We start from the raw sequence: 22162 nt of genomic DNA on the forward strand, positions 1-22162 counted from the left end.
TTTTCACCTTTACAGTTATTATAGATAATTATGAAAAAATCATAGCATAGATGTCACCATTCAAAATAATAGTAAATAAACTAAAATAAATTTATGCTACAGTTTTAGGTATTATTCATAAATATTGCATATTAATAACAGAATAAAAGTAATCCTCAAGTTTTCAGAACAATAGAAAAATCACTGAGATTTAATATAAAATATGAAGGCTTGAATTTAGGAATAATATATTTGAAGTTCTTCAAGTTAGAACTCATTTCAAATTAATTTTTATTTCCAATGAACACAATTTATTTTATAACGTTTTGGAGAATTAAATTCGATTTCACGATCACATAATATAAATTTTCTACTCAAAAGTCAAGGAATGCAGACAAAACATATACACAAGGATAATTCGTTTTGTTTTCAAATTGAATGAACTTCAGTAAAATTTCAATTCTTGATATTTCTACACTAAGAACTATTATTTAAACCAGTCGGTACTTTACTCGAAGTCAATGAGACGACATTGTAGTGGAAACTTAAGGGATTTAATTAAATCTATTGCACGACCTGTTTCAGGATTCTTTAGAAAAGTGCCCGAGTGAAAGACAATGCAATTAATCAAATTCCGGATTCGTAGAGACAGGCGGTGGCCCAGAGCGATGAACCAATGACAGGAATCTGTTCGCGTGCAATCTCATGGGAGCACCAATCAATTATCTGCAACAAGAGAGTATTCATGATTGCCTGTGAGGGTAGCACTATTTGTGTTTGATACAAGATAGAAGTCTGTACACAGTCAATACCAGCGTTTGAAACCGAGTGCAATGATTACCATAAAGAAATCAAAACGTACTAACTTCTTCTGTAATCAGTCAGTATTCCAGTTCATTTCAAATGCACTATAGGACATCTTAAATCATTCTTTTCCAAAGAAGATAGCACGAGTTTTGCGAAGAATGTTTCGAAATTAGATTTAAACTAAAGACAGAACGGCGTCAATAATTAGAAATATTATTTTGAAAGAGGAAATCTTTCCTTTGTTCAAGGCAAAAATTTATAGTATAAAATTATACTTATCCAAATAAAACGTCAATGCCAGTTAAATTGATAAACATAATTATTAACATCTTCCGCTAATTATATGCAAGTAATTGGAGAAAATATTATGCCTTTTTGCTAATGCAGACTCATATTTTAAAACAGTCTTAGAATGACAATAAGCAAACAACAAACGTAAAATTAAATGCCCAAAATAATATGTCATTTAAAAAGAAAAATTTTCAAATAAATTACAAATTAATTCAAATTTACATTAAACAAATCATTTATACTATAAAGAACAAAAACAGAATAAATGCTGTATGAGAAATTTAAATAATTTATATTTATGCCAGGTGTACATTCGGCTTATTATAAGACGTCCAGTAGTCAGCACATGCTCAGAAAGAGACTGATTTATTTTTGGCCCGATTTCATAAGATAGATTCAGGCATTCCAAGCTTGGCTATAAATTGGCGTTTTGACGTTCATGAATTTCTGTTTTCATAGAAATGATCTATATTAATTTCTTAAAATAGTAGATCTTTACAAAAAAAAAAAAAAAAATTGTAAAATAAAAAAGAATGGGCAATCTACCTAAATTCGGAAAGCTATAGAAAAGAAAAGACAAATAAAATTTTAAAAAACACAACCTCGCATCAGAAAGAACAAGAGCAAAAATATTTTGGAATTAATCTATGATAAGCTATCACATTTTTCACGCCAAAAAAAATTCGCCAAATTTTACAAACGCATGCGCAGTAATAAAAAAAATATATATATTACGGCGGCATGTTGCCGTCCCGTCGGGACAATTACTTGCCATCGATCGAACAACATTTTTCAACCTTCCTACGCATGCGCTGCCTAATGGTCTTTTTATTACTGGGCTGATTGTAAACCCTGCATTATAACTGATAATATTCGACATGGGAAATCGATATATTTGTTAATGACTTTTTGTATGTATGCTTAGCGAAAAAATCTGATCAGAATAGAAAAAGCTAAATTATTTGTCTATTTGAATAATCTATCCAAAATATCATCATAATTGAAAGTTTAAACGTTTTGTTGCTTGATTCTTTATTTTTTTAAATAGTATGCATCCCTAACAAGAGAAGAATGAATTAGCAAATGTTCCTTTCTTCTATAAAATGACGTTTTGCCATGTCAGAAGATTAACATTTATGAAGATTCTTACTAATAACCTCATAAAAATTCTCCATTAAATAAGAAATAAAAGCGTTTTTTTACAAACATTTATGTCTTATGTAGAGCGAAATTATCTCATCTCATTGGATGCCTGATTCTACTACATAAAAAGATAATCAACATCATCCATCATTATTTTTTAATGTTGATCCATTTCAACACAAGTTTAAAACTATTTGGTCATTTTTTTAAAAATAAGATGGGGGACCATATTATTAATCCAAAGTTTTCGGATAATGGCAAAACTTATTCATTGACATAAAAAAATAATAAAATCGATAAAATATATATTCTAGTTGTTTTTAGATATATGTGTTTTGTTTTTCTGCACGAAAAAAAAATGCATGAATGGGTTTTTTTTTGGACATAAAAAAAAGAAATTAAAAAAAATATTTATTTTTTTCTCTCAAGACTATGATATGCTTTTAACCTGTTAACTGATGATGAAGAGATATTTCAATACGAAATGAGTTGCCTCTACGTTAATTGCCCGATTGAAGGTTAATTTGAATAGTATTTTTTCTACGAATGTAGATTAAACGCACATTTTTTTTTATCTCCGTGCTTAATACACTTTAATACTTATAGTCCGAAAGAGTAAAGTAAATCTGATTTTTTCATAAATGATATCCAATATTTCTTAAACGTTTTTTATATAAGACAAAAGCATATACTCACATAATTAGGCAATATTTTGAGGAACAAGTCTTAAGTATTCGTTATTGGTTATGGAAAACCCAGTTTTCTTTTCTCTTTCTGTAATAATTCGAAAATTTAAGGGCAGGTGGCGTTGCTTGAAAAACGAAATATATTTTGTAAATCTATGTAAATATTTTAAAGATTAAGGAAAATTATTAAAGTCTTATTTTTGCTTTGTTGTTAAATTAAAACGATTAAATATTTATTTAAAAATGTTTGATGGCATTTTTGATGCAAAAATGTTTGAGCACATTTTATTTTGAATATTTATTATTATTTCCATTCATATAAGAAGGAATAGGACAAGGAAAATATTTAAGGGTGTCCAAAATATTTTTCTTTGTTTTAAAATATTGGCTATTTAACTGAAATTCACATCTGAAGTGCAAGCATTCTTTGCTTCTACGTACGAGTCTGACACGGCTTTTTTTGTAGAAAGTATCAAAAATTAAAAAAAAAACAATTGTTTGAAATAATTAATTAACCGAAAGAAAGGTGGTGAACTACAAATCAAAGCTGTCAGAAGAATTACAAATTTTTAACAATAATGTACAGTTTAAAAGCCCCACCCGTTATTTTGATCCGCCGAAAAATATCAAATCTATCACCTAAATAAATTACTATATATTCAACCCTTTGCATCATTCTTATGTTACGAGATTTGATCACCGAAAGGTAAAGTTAATGATCACTTTAGACTCTTCTTGTATTTCGGATATAAATTGAAATCCAGTTTTTTGAATCCTAGAAGGCTTTAATATCTGAATATCTCCAATCTTAATAATTCAAGAAATTGATGAACTCAATAGCTCAAGAAATTGATGAACTCAATAATTCAAGAAAAAGTTGAACTTAATTATTCAAAAAAAAGTTGAACTTAATTACTCAAGAAAAAGTTGAACTTAATTACTCAAGAAAAAGTTGAACTTAAGTACCAGATAAGGAAGAGCATCATGAACTTATTTTCTTAAAAAGCGAAATTAAAATGAATGTATATCAACCTTATGGAGCAGCTGCGTTACTTTTATAAGCGTGGAATAATGTAGAAACAAGTGCAAATGATATTTCACAATGAGATGATTGGTGTGTACGAGTTTTCCTGTACAAATTAGCGGTTTATTCACAGCAAGGAAGAAATTATTCAAATGAAGTTTGATCGACTTTCTGTTATTTTAATCTCCAATGTATTGATGATTTAGCTTAGGTTTTTTGGTTCAAGCTTAAAAGCGAATAAAACATCTAATTTACGACATATTCAGATATGTCAAAAATCAACTTTCAATGCAATAAAATCATTTACAAAAAGCAATTTTAAAATTTAATGAGCAAACTTTATAACAGGAAGGGAACATTTTATTAAAACCAAAATATGATATGTTGTTCCTGAGGTTAACAAGTAAAGAATGCTTTATTTTCAATAATTAAACAAAATTAAATGAATCATTAATTCAGAGGAAATGTACTGAAAGTTTCATGAAAATGAAAATTTTTCCTTTTTGCGTAAGTTGCACTTTTTTTACAATGAAGAATGTGGAATGTCGACGTATGTCTAAAATTTTAAAAGATACTAAATCTTTTATGGAAAAAAAACTCACAATTAAATAATTTTATAAATTGAAACAATTTTTGAATAATTGTATTAAGTATAATTTATTTGCCCCAGAAAATCCGATTTAAGAAAGGGGAGACTAAAAGTCGTCTTGTTCCCTCTTATCCTCCATTAATTCGATGTAAATACTCATGAACATTGTAAATAAAGAAGTTTTAAATGAATTTGGAAACCTTAAGAAAAATATATTTCAAAATTAAGTTGATAAATCATTAAAACATCTTTTACAGCTTTATCGAATCATAGATTTTTAAGTCAAGCCTTTAATTTAAAGCCCTTTGCAGAAGATGATTTCAGTAAAAGCAGGAAAACATTAATGAATTAAATACAAGAGATATATTAAATACTTTCTGCAATGTTCGAAGTGAAACTTTGTGCACAATAATATAGTATGTTTGAAAAAATTATTTCTAGAACGAAAAATCTCAGAATTTATAGGATAATCAGATAAGAGAAAAATTGGCACAGAAAATGAAAAAATAACCTGAGGTATTTGGCTCCTTGAAATGTCCTTCCATACCTTCGAATAAATGTGCTTCCGAATCATTAAGTCTATGCCATTGGTGAAAAATTAAAGAAAGGCCTAGCAGAGTACGATCTTTGGTGATTAGTAGAGGTTAATAAGCAAATATGACGCAATTTTATATTATGGGCTACTTCTTCCAGACTGAGTGAAACAGATATTTCGTTTTATTACTTCACTCGAATTAATTGTTGTAGAAATAGGATTCTAACACCAAAGAAAATTATTTAATTCAATTAAGTTTAGAATTTAAAACAAAACGGAACACAATTTAGTTTTGGAAAATAAGAAAAAAATCATTTTTTCTTCTTTAAACACATTTTTCATTAATTAAATTTTAGAACAAATTTCTGAATTTTTAAAAGCTCAATCCTTGTGAAAAAAAGAGAATCTCAAGAATTTACTCTTATTTTAGCTCTGTATTCATTTCTTTGGAAATATTTCTTTCTTCGAGTACACTTTTACGTAATCCATAATCTTTCATTTATTGAAAAGACAGGAGGATATAAATAGAAAAATTAGAATCCAAAGAGGCTTAACATGCTGCACTTCATAAAAATTAAAAGCATCTGTAGATCAAATGAAAGATTGATATTGTTTCTTCGATAATCAAACACTGGTCTCATGTGTTTATTAAATTATTAAAAAAAATGAAGAAATTTGGTATAACTCTTCCATTAGGAAATTTTTTCTCTCTAACAAATTATATTTATAAATTTATATACCATCGAAGGATGCGATAGAGAACTTTGTTTCCTTTAAGACATTTCATCTCCCAAGAAATCTCCTCTTTTCTTTTCCACATTCCATTGTTCAGAAACCATCAGAAATAGATTTCAGCTTATAGTGAATATATGAAGGGAATAAAATAGGCTAAAGGACCTTCAGGAGTGGCAGAGAATTTTTCAAGGAAATTTTTTTTTAATTAAATCGTATGTTTCCGTGAGTGTTAGAGATATGAATACTTTCAAAAGGAATAGTGAAGTTAACAATTTCTTTCGAAAGAATATTTTTAATGAGACATAATTAAGATAAAATGTCAGGATAAATTTTTTCATTGTTCTTTTATTAATTTATTAATTTTATTTTTATCAACATTAATATAAAAAGTTATATTGTTAAAAATGAAAACCAAATTTATTCTTTTCCCCACAATATCATTAAATATTACAATATTTCTATCCATGTTCTGTCAATATCCATCCAAAGTAATCCAGATTATTATTGTCTTTTATTACATCGCATTTAGTATTCATCAACAATTATGAATTTTCTCATGAAATTTTCATTGTTATTTCATTTCCGTTTTATAAAAAACAAGGCATCTAAGTATAATGCCCGAAGAACTTATAAGTATTAGACATTATAAACAGATATTACCTACTCTCAATCTGACGCATCATCGATTGTACTCACTTTCAAACACACGATCAACTTATTCAATGCCTAAATCTTACAAACACGTCATTTTAGTATGAAATATACAATATCATTGCTGTCTTCATCTCCAGTGGGATTTCTATAAATTCTAACTGGAAATCAAGAAATTTGAAGATTTTTGGGGAAATAAAACTAATATTTCTAAATGTTTTACGTTTGATGCACAGCAGGATATAAGTATAGCATACATAAATCCTAAGACCACGCAATAGTTTAAAAACATCGTATTTAAAAAACATTCAGTTTTCTCCAATACAACAAAAACTAGTTTCAAGAAATAATGGAAATACGAGACATGCACCAGCATCAAAATATTCCATGGTAACAACTGGTGTGAAGAAATAAAATGAATTAAGAACTGAGAACGAAAAAAAAAATCATTTTCAGAGAAGCGAATATTAGAAAAAAAAATCAAATACCAGCATTGAAAACAGGATAATAAAAAAAAAAGAAAAAATCATCCATGATAGCGAAAGTAATCCAAAATAGTTCAGGAACGATTCAATCGCGAAGAAATGAAGGAAAACATATCGCATCAAAGTTGAATATTCTTTGCACTCATCTTTTTCTTGCGATGGAATAAAATGTCAACATACATAAAAAATAAAATCGAACTATGGTATGGAATATATTGAAACCGTAAATAGTAAATATGCAGGAGGAAGAAATGCTAAATAGGAAAAAATGCACAATACTCGCAAGGAAAAATTCAATCAACCGATGGAAGTAAAAGAATTTTTATTTGTAATGTAGCATTCCCATTTTTCGAACAGACAACGTTTTATAATAAAATATCTTACATTAAACGGCATTCGGCTATTTAAAAGTATTTATCTGAATGAATCTGAAATTAAACATAAAATTTTTCCATTCAGGATTTGTTTTCGAATTGAAAACTTCATTACAATTAATTCGTTCCAAAATAATTTCCAAATATTGCTATCAAATTCTGCAAGAGAAACTTTATAAAAATGAAAGAATTATTTCTAATTTAAGTATTTTATCGTATTAATTTTTCATTATGCCAGAATGAATCGAACTACTTCATATAAGCATTTGTTCGGCTGTATTAATTTTGTTTCTCATTTAATAGAAGAAAATAAAATAAATTTGAATTAAATAAAATTATCAATGCCACATTTTTGAACTTGGAATATTTATATTTATAAAGTTATTAATTTTTTAGAATATTTATTTTTATGAATAAATATTGCATATTCATAACAAATAAAAGTAATTCTCAAGTTTGTAGAATAATAGAAAAATCCCCAAGATTTAATATAAAAACATAAAAACTTGGATTTCGGAAAAAAAATTTAAAAATCTCAAAAATAGTTCAATTTTTATTTATTTATTCATTATATGAATTCAAAACCAATTATTTTATAACGTCTTAGAGCTTTCATCGAGAATGAAATTCGATTTCATTATGAGATATTATAAACTTTCTACTCAAAAGTCATTAAATGCAGACGAAGCATCTACATATAAGAAGGATAAGTCGTTTTGAACTTCAGTCAGAACTTCAGAACTGAAGGAATTTCAGTAAAATTTCAATTCCCAATTTCTACACTAAAAACTATTATCTAAACCAGGCGGTACATCATTCGAAGTCAATGAGACGATATTGAAGTTGAAACTTAAGGGATTTAATTAAATCTACAGCACGACCTGTTTCAAGATTCTTTAGAAAAGTCTATGTGCCCGAGTGAGAGACAATGCAATTAATCAAATCCCTGATTCAGAAAGACAGGCGGTGGCCCAGAGCGACGAACCAATGACAGGAATCTGTTCGCGGGCATTCTCATGGGAGCAACAACCAATTACCTGCAACAAGAGAGTATTCATGATTGTCTGTGAGGTTACCACTATTTGTGTTTTATACAAGATAAAAGTCTCTACACAGTTTGGTGTTAATTCAATACTAGCGTTTGAAACCGAAGGCAATAACCTTCGGTTATTACCTTCCATAAAGAAATCAAAACGTACTAACTTCTTCTGTAATCAGTCAGTATTTCAGTTCATTTCAATTGCTCTATAGAACTAAATGTCTCCGGGCACCTTAAATAATTCTTTTCCGAAGAAGATAGCACGAGTTTTACAAAGAATGTCTCGAAATTAGGTGATCGTCAATTGTTAGAAATATTATCTTAAAAGAGGAAATATTTCCATTCTTTAAGGCAAAAATTTATGGTACAAAATTATACTTACGTAAATAAAATAGCAATACGAGTAAAACTGATAAACATCATTATTAACATCATCCTCTCATTATGAGCAAGCAATTGGTGAAAATACTGAGCCTTTTTTGCTTATGCAAATATTTGAATCGTTGAATGAGAATAATCAAATTGCAAACGTCAAGGACCCAAATAATGTGTCATTTAAAGAGAAAAATCAGCAAATTTATATTTTGAAGTTTGCATTAAGCAAATTTTTTATACCATAAAGAACAAAAACTAATTAAATGTTGTGTGAGAAATTTGAATAATATATATCTGATAACATTCGACGTCGATAAATTTTTTTATGACTTTCGATATATATGCTTAGCAAAAGAATTATCAGTATAGAAAAATCCAAATTAATTCAGCACATATATTTTTCTATTAGAATAGAATCGAACATTCCTAATAGAATAGAACATTCGACGTCCATAAATTTGTTAATGACTTTCTATATATATGCTTAGCAAAAAAAAAATCATCAGTATAGAAAAAACCAAATTAATTCAATACATATATTTTTTTCTGTTAGAATAGTCTATCGAAAATAGCATCTGAACTGAAAGTTTATTTACTTCATTTATTATTTTTTTTAAAAAGCAGACACACCCACCAAGAAAAGGATTAATTAGCAAATGTTCCTTTTTTTCTATAAAATGACGTTTTTCCATCCGAGAATTTTAAATAATATTTATGCAGATTCTTACCAGTAATCTCATAAACATTCTCCATTAAGAAAGAAATTATAAATTTATTGCTTTCAATAGTGCATTTACCTTTTACATTCTAAATTTGATGAAAAGCTTTTTCTTTTTTAAAAGACATTTATGACTTACGTAGAACAAATATTCGTCTCATTGGATGCCTGATTCTACTACAATAAAAGATAATCAACCTCATTCATCAAACAATTTCAATGTCGATCAGTTTCAGTAATAGTTTAAAACAATTAGGCTATTAAAACTATTATTATTTTTGAATAATATACGAGATGATATTTATTAATCCAAAGTTTTCGATAATGGTAAAACATATTTATTGACATCAGTAAAAAGATAATAACAATATCGATAAAATATTTTTAAATTCCTTTCTTTTATGTACATGTGCTTTGCTTCTACCTTTAACAAATTCAAAAATATTGTTTTACACATGCATATTTTTTCTAACAGGATTTCGTTAAAAATTTTTTTCCTTCCAAAGTAATAATATGATCTGCATTGTGTTAATTTGAATTCTGATAAATGAAGATTTTCTTCAGGATAGAATTCGTTTAAAATTTGATAAATGTCTACAAATTTGTTGGAAAAATCATACATCAAATTTCATCAGTTTAGATTAAAATGTCTTTCAATTATCGTTTTCATAGACACATAGACATAATTCGAAAATGTTCTTTTTGCATCCAGGATTGTCTGAGTCGGGTAAATTCGAATACTTTAAAAATTATAGTACTTTTTCTTCGTATATTTCTTATACGGGAAAGGAAAAAAAAAGACTGTTGGCATCAATATCAAATAATTGAAAGAGAAATATCTAGTAACTAAGTCTAAGGATGCGTGTTCAGATGACTTTCAATATTTAATTTCTACCAATTTCCTTATTAAAAAATCAAGTAATTTTAATTATCTGATATAATGAAAGATTCCAATAATGGATAATTCCTGAGATACTGATAAATAAATAGAACAGAATAGAAAGCTATGAATATTATAATTATAAGAAATCAAATCATTTCATCTTTTAAAATTTAAATTTCAAAATTTATATATGATTATGTTTGATGATACCTAACTTTTTAAATATATCCCATATCTACCGAATGCTGAAAGATAGACTTTATTGTATTATTTGACTACCTTGTAAGTTACAAAGCACAGTACAATTGATACATTGTACAGCACATTGTAAGTTACAAAGTACAGTACATTACAGTAACAATTGAAACACTAGATAGTGATAAAGTAAGTCAATGTGTTGGCCCTATCTTTTGCTTTAGAAGAGTGAAAATTCGATTTATTATCATGTACAAAAGTAAAAAATGATACATCAAATGATTCATTACCAAGGAATTCAATAGACTACGTTGAATATAAACATGATTTTTCCGACTCAGAAAATGCAAAACTTTCTCTAAAGTACCAGATAAGGAGAGAGCATCACGAACTTATTTACTTAAAATGTGAAACTAAAATAAATGTACATCTGGAGCAGCTGTGTTACTCTTAGAAGCGTGGAATAATACAGAAACAAGCGCAAATGAGATTCCATAATAAGATGAGTGGTGTGTGCAAGTTTTCCTAGACAAATTAGAGTGGTTTATTCATAGAATAGAAGGAATTATTCAACGAGGTTAACCTTCTCTCTGTTATTTTAATCTCCTAAATATTCATGATTTATGTCTCAATTTTTGTTTCAAGTTTGACTAAGAATAAAGTATTTAATTTTCGCCATGTTCAAATATGGAAAAGGAAATTTCAGTGCAATAAAATCAGTTACACAAGAGGCGATTTTAAAATTCAAGAGCAAACTCGATAATAAGAAGAGAATATTTTTTTAATATCAAAAGAAATGCTGCCCTAGAGGCTAAGAGTAAAAGAGCCTTTATTGTCAATAATTAAACAAAATTAATTCAATTAAAGGAATAGTTGATTCAGAAGAAATATATTCAAGGTTTAAAGAAAATTAAAAGCTAATTTTTGCACAATTAGTATTTTCTTTAAGATAAAGAATGAGATATGTCGAAAATTCCAAGCGATATTAAATCTTTTATAGGAAAAAAAAACCATCACTTATGTAACTACCCCAATTCGAACAATTTAAGAGTAATTGTCTCAATTGTTATAATTATATTTGTGATAATATTCGTATAATACAACGGATGATTGATTCGTACAAGAAATAACGATTTTAAGTAAGGGAAGACTAAAAGTTGGTGTGTTCCCTTTTGCCATTCTTTAATTCATGCAAATTCGCATGAAAATTGAGAAGAAATTTTAAATGAATTTTACGTAACAATTTTATTTAAGAGGCCTCTGTAGAATCTGACTTTTCAATAAAAGCAGAAAAATATTCGTGAATTAAATACAAGAATTATGTTCTCATACCTCTTCCTAATGATAAATGTATGCTTACTAATGCCTTATACTAGCAATAAAAGTCTTTTCAATAAATGTAACATTGTTCTAACATTTTAATGACTCCTGAAGTCCTAGGACAAAACATGCAATCTGAAACATTGAATAAATAAATATCAAGTTATAGCTATAATTAGTATTATATGTAAAGGGACTTCACTATTATATTTAATATTGCCTAAAATTCTTTCTTCATGTGAATTAAAATAAAAATTCATTTAAATTTTTTCAGAAATTTTGAAAGTATTAGTATTATAAACAAATATCAATTAAGTTAGCAAATCTGAAATGTTAAATAAGGACAACAAAAAAATAAAAGATTTTACTAAGTTTAAGCAATTTATATTAATTTCGATTTTTTGTTGAATACGAAGAAAACCACTTTATACCAAAAACAAACTTTCCTTATTGAAATTATAAATAAAGCAATCAACACTCATCAAACATCAGTAGATTTAAGTTCTATTCTATGCTGTGCCATTTCATTAAATTTATCGCTCAATTCTAGAAATTGCATGCTATTTAACGTCCCTTAGTTGACATTTAAATCAGTTTGGGATTCCGAGTGTGGCATAATCATTCTTATAATAAATCTCAATTTTAACAACTCACCGTTAAAGAACAATTTTTAACTTGTAATTATAATCGCCGCTATTTCCAAAATATTATATATTACTTATAATGCAATGCAGGTAAATCTCCTAGAATAATCTTAAAATCTAAATAATATAAACCCATTTTTTATTTAAAAAAATATTTTTTTTAAATATAAGAAATTCGATTGACGACTCGCATCTCTTATGAAAATAATTTATTCTTTTTTCCAATAAGAATTTCTATTTTGTTTAATATTTTATATTAACACCCCATTTTTTAAACCTGATTTTTTTAAAATCCGGAAGCAGGATTTATTCCGACAGAGTAATTGTAATTTTGAATAATAAGCAGAAATCCTAAAAATAATTGCCAAAATTCAGCTCTCCAAAAAATCTTTGCTCAGCTATTAAATTAGTATCGTTAAAAATATAATTGTTTAGTTTCAAAATGGTATAAAATTCATTTTTGATCGATATTCCCAAAAGTTATGGCGGGAAATTTTCAAAATTCATCTTAACTTTTAATTAAATTAAAATTATAAATGAAATTTCAAAAAAAAATCGCACCCTTCAATCATATTTGGGCAGTAATACTTTAACACAGAATTTTTTAACACAGAATAAACACAGAATTTAGCTTAAATCAAATTAATTGAAATTTAATTTTTTGTGGTTTAAGGTTAATTAGGAGAGATTCTAATTACAGTTTCAAAGAAACTCGCTCAGAAATGCATATTCTCAATTTTCAAAGTTTATACTTTTCAAATTTAATTGTTGTAAATCAAACAGCCCGGCTTGCAGAGTGCCAAACACATATACCTAAATTTAACTATATTAGTAGTATAGATTAGCAATAGAAAGTTAGGGATTTCGATTACCCTTAAACGTCTGCTGATGTCGTTTCGACACCGCGAAATAAAATATACAAGGGGTGTTCAAATGAAAAAGTACGAAACGACACTGTGGGAATAAACTAAGACTTTATTCAAAGTATACACCATAGGCCTGAGCACAATGATCTCATTGATTAACGAGCAGAAGGATTCCTTGTTCCCAGAATTCCTGTAACCGTGACCCAGTCCTTCACAGCGTCCTTGAATTTGCCGTCCGAATTGAAACGCTTCCCTTTCAGTTTTTACAGGGGACCACACACAAGAAAATGGCAGGGCGATATGTCCGGGCTGTGGGGCGGATGGTCGAGTTGCTTCCACTTTAACTTGACCAATTCTGCGCGTGTTACCCTGGAGACGTGTGGACGCGCATTATCATAGAACGGAACCACACCCTCCGGGAGTAGTCAAGGTCTTTTGATCTTGATGGACCTGCGCAGTCTTCAGTGTCTCACAGTACACATCGGAATTGATGGTTCTTTTGTACTCGAGGAATTCAACAAATAGCGGACCTTGGACGGCGAACTCAAAGACACTGCGAAGAGCTGGATCTCGTCACGGCCACAGGAATTCTGGCAACAAGGATTCCTTCGGCTCGTTAATCAATGGAATCGTTTTGTTCACGCCTATGGTGTATATTTTGAATAGAGTTTTCATTTATACCCACAGTGTCGTTTCGTACCTTCTCATTTGAGCACCCCTTGTATAAAATAATTGTAATAACGAAATAATTACAGGACTTCTGTTCAGTAGGGTCTAGTTTTAAGTCTTTTTAATATTATTTCATGTAATTATAATTTATTATGACCCTTTATGTCATAAAAAATTGTAACAAGACAAATTACTTAATCTTGTTAAATGAAATAAAACAATAATATTCATAAACAGTAGTATAATCAGCAAAATCTTAATTTTTGTGAGAATGCATGCTTTTAATCATTATTTATCGTTTTTATGCATAATGTTTTGTACCTACCTCTTCCTGATATAGTAGTATTGAGTTTTTTCTGTACATTTTCTGTACACCATTTTCACGCAAGAGACACTCATTTTTTTGTTGCATTTCCATTACACTCTTTAATTTCACAATTTTTGCGTTTCAGGGAATTTGTAATTCCTTTAAATTCAGTATTTATTACGGGAATATTACCCATTTCATCTGCACTTTCTTCAGATTCTTCGCAGTCATATTCATACAGTCTTATGTTTTCAACGGAATCTAAATTAGAATAAGACAGATCACCGCCATCCGATTCATTCTCAAAGCCCTCATAACAAATTAGTAATTTCATCAGGACTTAGACTTTTTCTACCAACCATCGTTTCAGAGTGTCTGCTGTGTCTGCTTTACACAAGGTTTAAAAATCGAATGATTTTTTTTATGAGTAGATAAGCAAATGCTATGTAACCAAACATTTAGACATAACAATTTTAGTATAATTGATTCATTTCCGCTGTAAACCCAATAACGCCGCATTCAAGATCAAACAAATGTGCGATAGTACTTAGAGAAGTTTGTTTTACTTAGTGAACTATCGTTTGTTTTACGACAGCTATTTATAATAATAAATTGCCTTGGTGTCAAAACGACACCAGCGGGCATTCTAAGTATATTTAGTTGTAAAATATCTCCTAATTAACCTAGAACTATAAAAAAATTTCTGTATAATCACTGTTACGAGCGCCTTTGGCTAAAAACTAATTTTAACTTTAATCATACTAGAGCTATAACTTGCTTTTAGAGCTCTTAAATCAGAATTAACTGCGCGCGAAACCAATGTATATTTTTGTATATGGCAACTACGCAAAGCAAGCAACTAACTATATATATAGCATGTAAATAGAATTGTAATATAGATAGATAATAAAATGGAGTCAGGTTAATAACGAGTGGATTATTTCCCATTATGATCCCACATCTTTGAATCTTATTAGCGGAGAAGCGACTGAATGAAATGAAATTCAGGTAGAGTCTCAACAATCACCATGGAAAATAATTAAAAGTCACGAAAATTTTTCAAATTCCCTGTAAAATTCTGAAAGGCCAACAAACTAAACAGACTACGGTATCCTATAGACACCGACGGACGTTCTAGTGTTAGGCTAAGTATTGTCTATTTCACCTTCGAAGTCATGAAAAGCATTATATGGTTTTCTTGTTTTCATCTGTAGAATCTTCAACCTCTTCATTTGTCCTACGTGTTTCACTATATTAGTTGTTCATATGCTTGCTTATCTTATTGGGGTAATTTTCGTAATTTTATTAACTGTTTGAATCACCACTAAATAATTTTCTATTCCTTAACAGTAATTTTCCATATGCACTTTTCTCTTTTTAACTAATAAGCAATTCCCATCCTCAAACATGACTGTCCATTCCCATTCCCCATTTTTTCTTTTATATTTCAGCTTGAGAGAATGACTTTATATCCATCTTTGAGCGATATAGCAAACACTGAAGATATACGTTTTGGAATAACAAGAATAGTTTATTCACTTGTCGATAGCCTTGTTTTGCTATAGGTGTCTGGATTACTTATAATTTCGAGTTTCCTCTGTGTTTCTAGAACTAGATCTTTTTCTAAAAGAATGCTTGCTTCTGGAGATAGATTTGATCGGGAAGCAAGTGTTCTAGAATGATGGTTGCATCTAGAAGAATAGACCTGCATGTAGTTATTCCAGAAAGCAAACAAATGGTCAAGAAAACTGTTTCTGGCCAATAAATTTCTGATTAGTTGGGCATATTTATTGTAATTAGCATTCCTACTGTTTTAAAAAGAGTCACAACATAATGCTTGGAACCTTGATAAAGAAGAAAAACTTTTTAAGAGTGCGCTGCAAGGTATACAATTTCATAATTTTAACAACATCCCTCAAATTGGTCAGGAGTAATTTACATTTTAAGAATGGGGATATGATGAGGTGTAGTAATGGTGGAAATAGGTACCCTGTAGTTGATAATACATATTCAAAGGAGAAAATCTTGCGGCTGCATCCCGAGATAGCAATATGACAGTTAATTAAAAGAAGTAACCTTTTTTTATTTTTTTTCTTAAGCTTTTTTTGTAGGTGAAAGAGCTGGGGTGAGCTTAATTCATGGTTTTGAGGTCTATGCAAAATTTCGAAACTAAAACGAAAAAACATTCTATCTGCTTTCATTCAGAAGGGCTTCTAATTCGAACAATGTAACAAATCAAAAAATTTTCAACACCCTGTTTGTTTAAAATCCAGGCTGTCTTTCATTTATTCTTATTTAACATCCATACTGACATAGCCTACGCGATTGAGTGTAAGGCCCATAGTAATCAAATGAGGATATTCAAATACATATATACATTACCTAAGACAAGGTTATTGATTACATAAATTATATGATTATGACTTCTGTTTTTTATGAAACTGTTCAACAGTCTGTTACAGTTATCTTCATTTCGCCAGTAGTCTAGAATTCACATTTTTTTTTTTTTTTGGTTGTAAAATTACATGCTAATCTTTGGATATTTGTCGAAGTTAATACAAAGGTATACTATCTAATTGTAAAAATTATATACTGTTCATTATTTTTTACAGAAAATACAGAAATACAAGGGGCATAGTCCCAACCCCCTTTACTAGTCGCTTTCATAAAAATCAGTTTATTTTTTCTAACCTTTTCCTTCTAAGGTACTCTGTGGAACATTGAAGTATTTTGCAGCTTTCAAGCTCACTATCCTGTCTTACAGAACCTCTTTTATAGTATCTTTGCATGCTTTTTTAATTCCAAGATTGTCCTGTCGATTTCACTTCCGTTGGAAAGATTCATTGGTATAACAGCCTTCAAAAATTTAATTTAGTCTTAATTCTTGTAACAAGACAGATGATTACTCGGTCTTACTACGAATACAGATATTATAAAAATAGAACAGAACTATGCTGTTCTTGGAAAAAATCCTTTTTATGTTTTAAGATGTGACATAAACATTTAAAAGCTGAACTCAATAGCGTTTGTATAGATTTAATGGCTATAAAACAAAGATAGTATAAAATCAAAACAACATTGAAGAAAAGACATCATAAAGTAAACACAAAGAATTTTCAGCATCGAGCCATCTAAATATTATTATTATTGCCTTCATATCATCAAAATGTATTGTAGGATCTATCTTAATACTACTACTAAATGCAACAATGAATTGGCCTAATGTAAGCATAGTGCATGATTAGTGACATGTGAAATGGCTTGGCAGTGAAAAGGGCTACAATAAAAGTAACACCACTTGGGCAAAGGAATTCAAAAGAAAGTTATTATGTAAGCAAATGAAATTTTAAACTACTTTCTGCATAATATTTATTTTTCCAATAATTTTTTTTTCAAATAAATTTCTGCATAATATTTATTTTTTTCAATAAAATTTTTCAAACAAATTTCTGCATAATATTTATTTTTTCAATAAAATTTTTCAAACAAATTTCTGCATAATATTTATTTTTTCAATAAAATTTTTCAAACAAATTTCTGCATAATATTTATTTTTTCAATAAAATTTTTCAAATAAATTTCTGCATAATATTTATTTTTTCAATAAAATTTTTCAAACAAATTTCTGCATAATATTTATTTTTTCAATAAAATTTTTCAAACAAATTTCTGCATAATATTTATTTTTTCATAATATTTTACTACTTCAATCATTAATAAGGAAGTAATGAGTATTTGTAATCAAAAAATCATTTTTAATAAACCTGTATTTTAAATTGCAATGAACTTTTTAGTATCATTTTTATTTCAATTTTATATTCAAGATAAAAGTTTCTCTACATATTTGTTATAGCTTTTAACAATCCTATGAATAATGTCATTGATGATTACCATATGCAAATGGTGATGATTACTTTAAATGTTACTTTACGTTTCTCATGCAAGAACTTTCCTGATGTCAGATAATTTCAAATCGATAACACATCTTAAAAACAAAAACAAAAATCCTCCAAATATTTGATTTTGTTGGTATAATTAATTCTTTTAATAAAGTACAACTTCGTACGAATCATACACTCAGAGTAACACTATTTTGAAAGATGTTCTCCTGTATTTAAAAGTGAGTTGAGAATTGAAAAGGGCTACAAACGACAAAAATACCACGTAATACTCTTTTACTAATAAAAAAAAAGTTTAATTTGACATTCTTTTCTTACTTATACTTTTATTTCAGAAAGGGATTTAGTTCATCCATTAAGGATCAAATTTCCTCTTGGTTAAACATTTTCCAACTGTAAAAACATAAAATAAAAAAATAATACCTTTGTAATAATATCTGTTTCGAAAAATAACTTCTTTTATTTCCAATATATTGGGATTAAATTTCTCCTACTTTTGTGGTCACCTAAAAAATGTAAAAAAAGAAAAAAGGAAATATTACTTGTACCATGAAAGAAGAAGAATGAATCTCTATTGAGTGGAGCATTTCATATCAAAAACTTACAATAGTGTATTGATAGGGTTGATTGAGAAAGTCTGACAAACACTTTTTTTTAAGAGGGCATCTTTGTAAAAATTCGACTTTTAATTTAAAAAATTAAAGAGATATGCTTTCCTCGTCTTACTTAATTTTGATTTCAAACAAAATACTTGTATTAAACGATTAAGACATTGTGCACCTTACAGAATCATTTGCCATGTGATACAATGCGGCCCTCGTAAATTGTTCGCTTGCACAGTTCAGTTTAACAAAAGTAGCATTTTGATTTACTGTAATTCTCATTGCTTTCAAACATGCAAGAAAACAGATGAAATTTTAAAGAAATCGATTTTGTAAGCTTCAGATATTACGAGGAAAGTTAATTATCGCTAATAAAAAAAACTAGATTAGAAAAATCATTTGTCAACCGATTCATGGGGAGGGAAGTGCAGCTTCTGTGAGTCAAAAGACTGGAGCACCAGGAGATAGAAGACTGTCTTAGCTACTTCGCCTGCAGATTTTAGCTGGGCATAGTGGAATGGCCTTCACGCCTTGGGTGACCCTACCAAGAGCAAGCTCCCGACTTACTTCACCCATTCCGTACAGGGACACCCTCCCGCCACGATGAAGCAATTTGTAGGACTGAATTGAATATTGAATTGAGGGTATTGAATTCGATGGTACCCCCTACTCATGATTGGTATAGGGCCAATAAGCCGGTCCAGTCCTTAATTCTTCCTTGTGGTTGAAAAACCAACACTTGCCTGTCACGCCTTGCCAGTGCCCACCTTAAATGTCTTTTCTTTTCTCAGGGTGAAAAATCTTATCCTCTTTGCCCGAAATGCTGCTAACATCGGGCCTCTGCTGAACATATTCTAGACTGTTTAGGACTTCTTTGGGGAGAAATGTATTCTTCTCCCTTCCTCGTTTTTGACTTTCTTCTTGTCAACGGATTTTTGGATTTGATCTGACTAAGTCAGGCCATGGACATTAGCAACAACAACACAACAACAGATTACAAAAACAATTTTCACGAAATTTGTTGCCAGTGGCACTTTAGATAAGATTTTGTTTTCAAGTTTTAAAAAAACTATATTGTTTTATGGTACTGTAGTGAAAGCTTATAAGCCAGTTAACAGCTACGCTATACGAACAATTGCTTTTGAATTGTGATCATGTCACTCGGCTGCGAACCACAAGGTCACAGGTTCAAGCCTTGCCCAATTCAATACGCTACAGTACAAATGATTATGTTAAAAAATTAAGGCTTTTTTTTACTTTAGATATCTAGACTTTTGTTAAAGTTTGTTCATTTCCTTTATTTATTTATTTTTTGAGAAAATTATCCACATAAAATCTATTTGATCTTTTGAACTATGAAACTAATCAAAACACATAATTATACAAATATAAATCTAAAAATTTTTTGCAGTAATTATAAATTTTAAATATATAATTATAAATTTGTTATAATTCCTACAAATTAATGCGATATTTTTTGCTGTCATACGATTTTTTTATGATCTTTATCCAGCAAGAACATGAAAACTATACCTCGTTTAGAATGTAGAGTCAAACTCGGCAGAGAAACTCAAATAATAAAATTAAATATTATCTATTTCAAAAAAATTTAAGACCAAACTAAATTACCTAAATATCACGAATTCTTTGATATCATAATATCATACGTGATATTATAGAATATATATCATAATATATATTCTATAATATCACGAAATTTAGAAGATATATGAACCAGGTATTTATTATCTTAATAGCGCTACGATGTTATAGGATTGCTTCCATTATGAAAGCTTCGTTTACATGATAAATAGAATCCAATTGAGTCAATTAAAAGAACACGGATTTAAAGTCAGACAATTTGGATGCATCTTGAACATAGAGTAGCAAAAAAAAAAAAAAATTAATATATATGAAATCAAATAAAATCAATATTCCTAGTGAACCAGCTGTTCGCATAATGTGACTAGTAAAGAAATGCATAGGACAATGAAATAATTAGTTATTATAAATAAGTTGCAAATATTATTGCAAATCTTGAGAAAAGCAATGAAATCACAAGGGAAATATTTCGTTTTATTAGATTTATCAGAAAATTATGTCTGTATATTATAATAAATGAATGGAAGAGGTCTATGAACAGATTATGAAATATCGAGAAGTGCGATGGTGAGTTATGAATATTTTATTCAATGTACATTGTTTTGATTAAATTCACACATTCTACAGCAAGGGGGAGGCAGACTTTTGTAGGGTACGGGCTTCTTCTAATTTTTTTCAAGGTGGCTCAGTGGCGTAGGTTTGGTGAGCTGAAAAAAGGGTCTACAATATTTATTCTAACTTAATAACAAATATGGAATATGTATTTACCAACAAAACTAGAAGCTACTACATATAGACACAAATTTAACATTATCAAATGATGCATTTCATAAGAAACAATTCAAAATACTTTAGAAAATAAATCATTTTCATCTAAAGTTAGTTCTCGTAATTATAGTTAGTAGAAGACTTAATCTGCATACAGTCCGCCAATCTTGAATATCTCGGTATTTATTTACTAACTGCTAATCTTGTACTGGATTTTAAGTTGTCGTCTGGGAGACGGGAAATATATTTTATATTAATTATATTCTCGTTGAAAATGCAGATTCACACAGGGAGGTACAGTCAAAGAACAATATTAAATGATACGCAATTTTTTTTTAATTTTAGGATAATTTACTTTGTCCATTAGATTTCAAAAATTATTCTTTTGTTTTGAACTACGTGCTTTTAAAATTATGTCCTTTTATAAGAGAAAAACTTCGCTTTTCTTGAGTAATAAAGAGAATATATAATTTATTTTCAGTTATTTCTTCCACATCAGTATTGCCAAAAGGGTAACACATGAATATAACAACTGGTTCTAATAAATTTTTCTAGTAAATTTTTGAAAGCGTCCCTCAAATTCGGAGTGATGTTTTATTATTTCATCCTAATATTTCTCTTTGTTTAATGTACCTCCATTTTTAAACAACTCGGCAGAAATATTTTTGAAGTTTTTAGTCGGATTTCTATAAAGAGGTTTATTTTAGTATGCGGGGCTTAGTAAAGGCGGTCACTCATATGTTTTGTTGGTTCACCGGTCGATCGCGATCGAATTAATACCCACCCCTGTTCTATAGCAACTTTGCTGAAAGGAAATGTACATGTTTATAGTAAATATGTTGTACAGTAGATATATTTCCATGAAGGGCATTTTTATTACAATAGAATTGGGAATATATTAATTCTGAATGTGAGTGCTTAAAATGATCCAGTATATGAGGAATAAATTCTATAGTAATAATAATTCGGAAACAAC

This window comes from Argiope bruennichi, chromosome 8 (genome assembly GCF_947563725.1).
Source record: "Argiope bruennichi chromosome 8, qqArgBrue1.1, whole genome shotgun sequence".
NCBI lineage: Eukaryota > Metazoa > Arthropoda > Arachnida > Araneae > Araneidae > Argiope > Argiope bruennichi.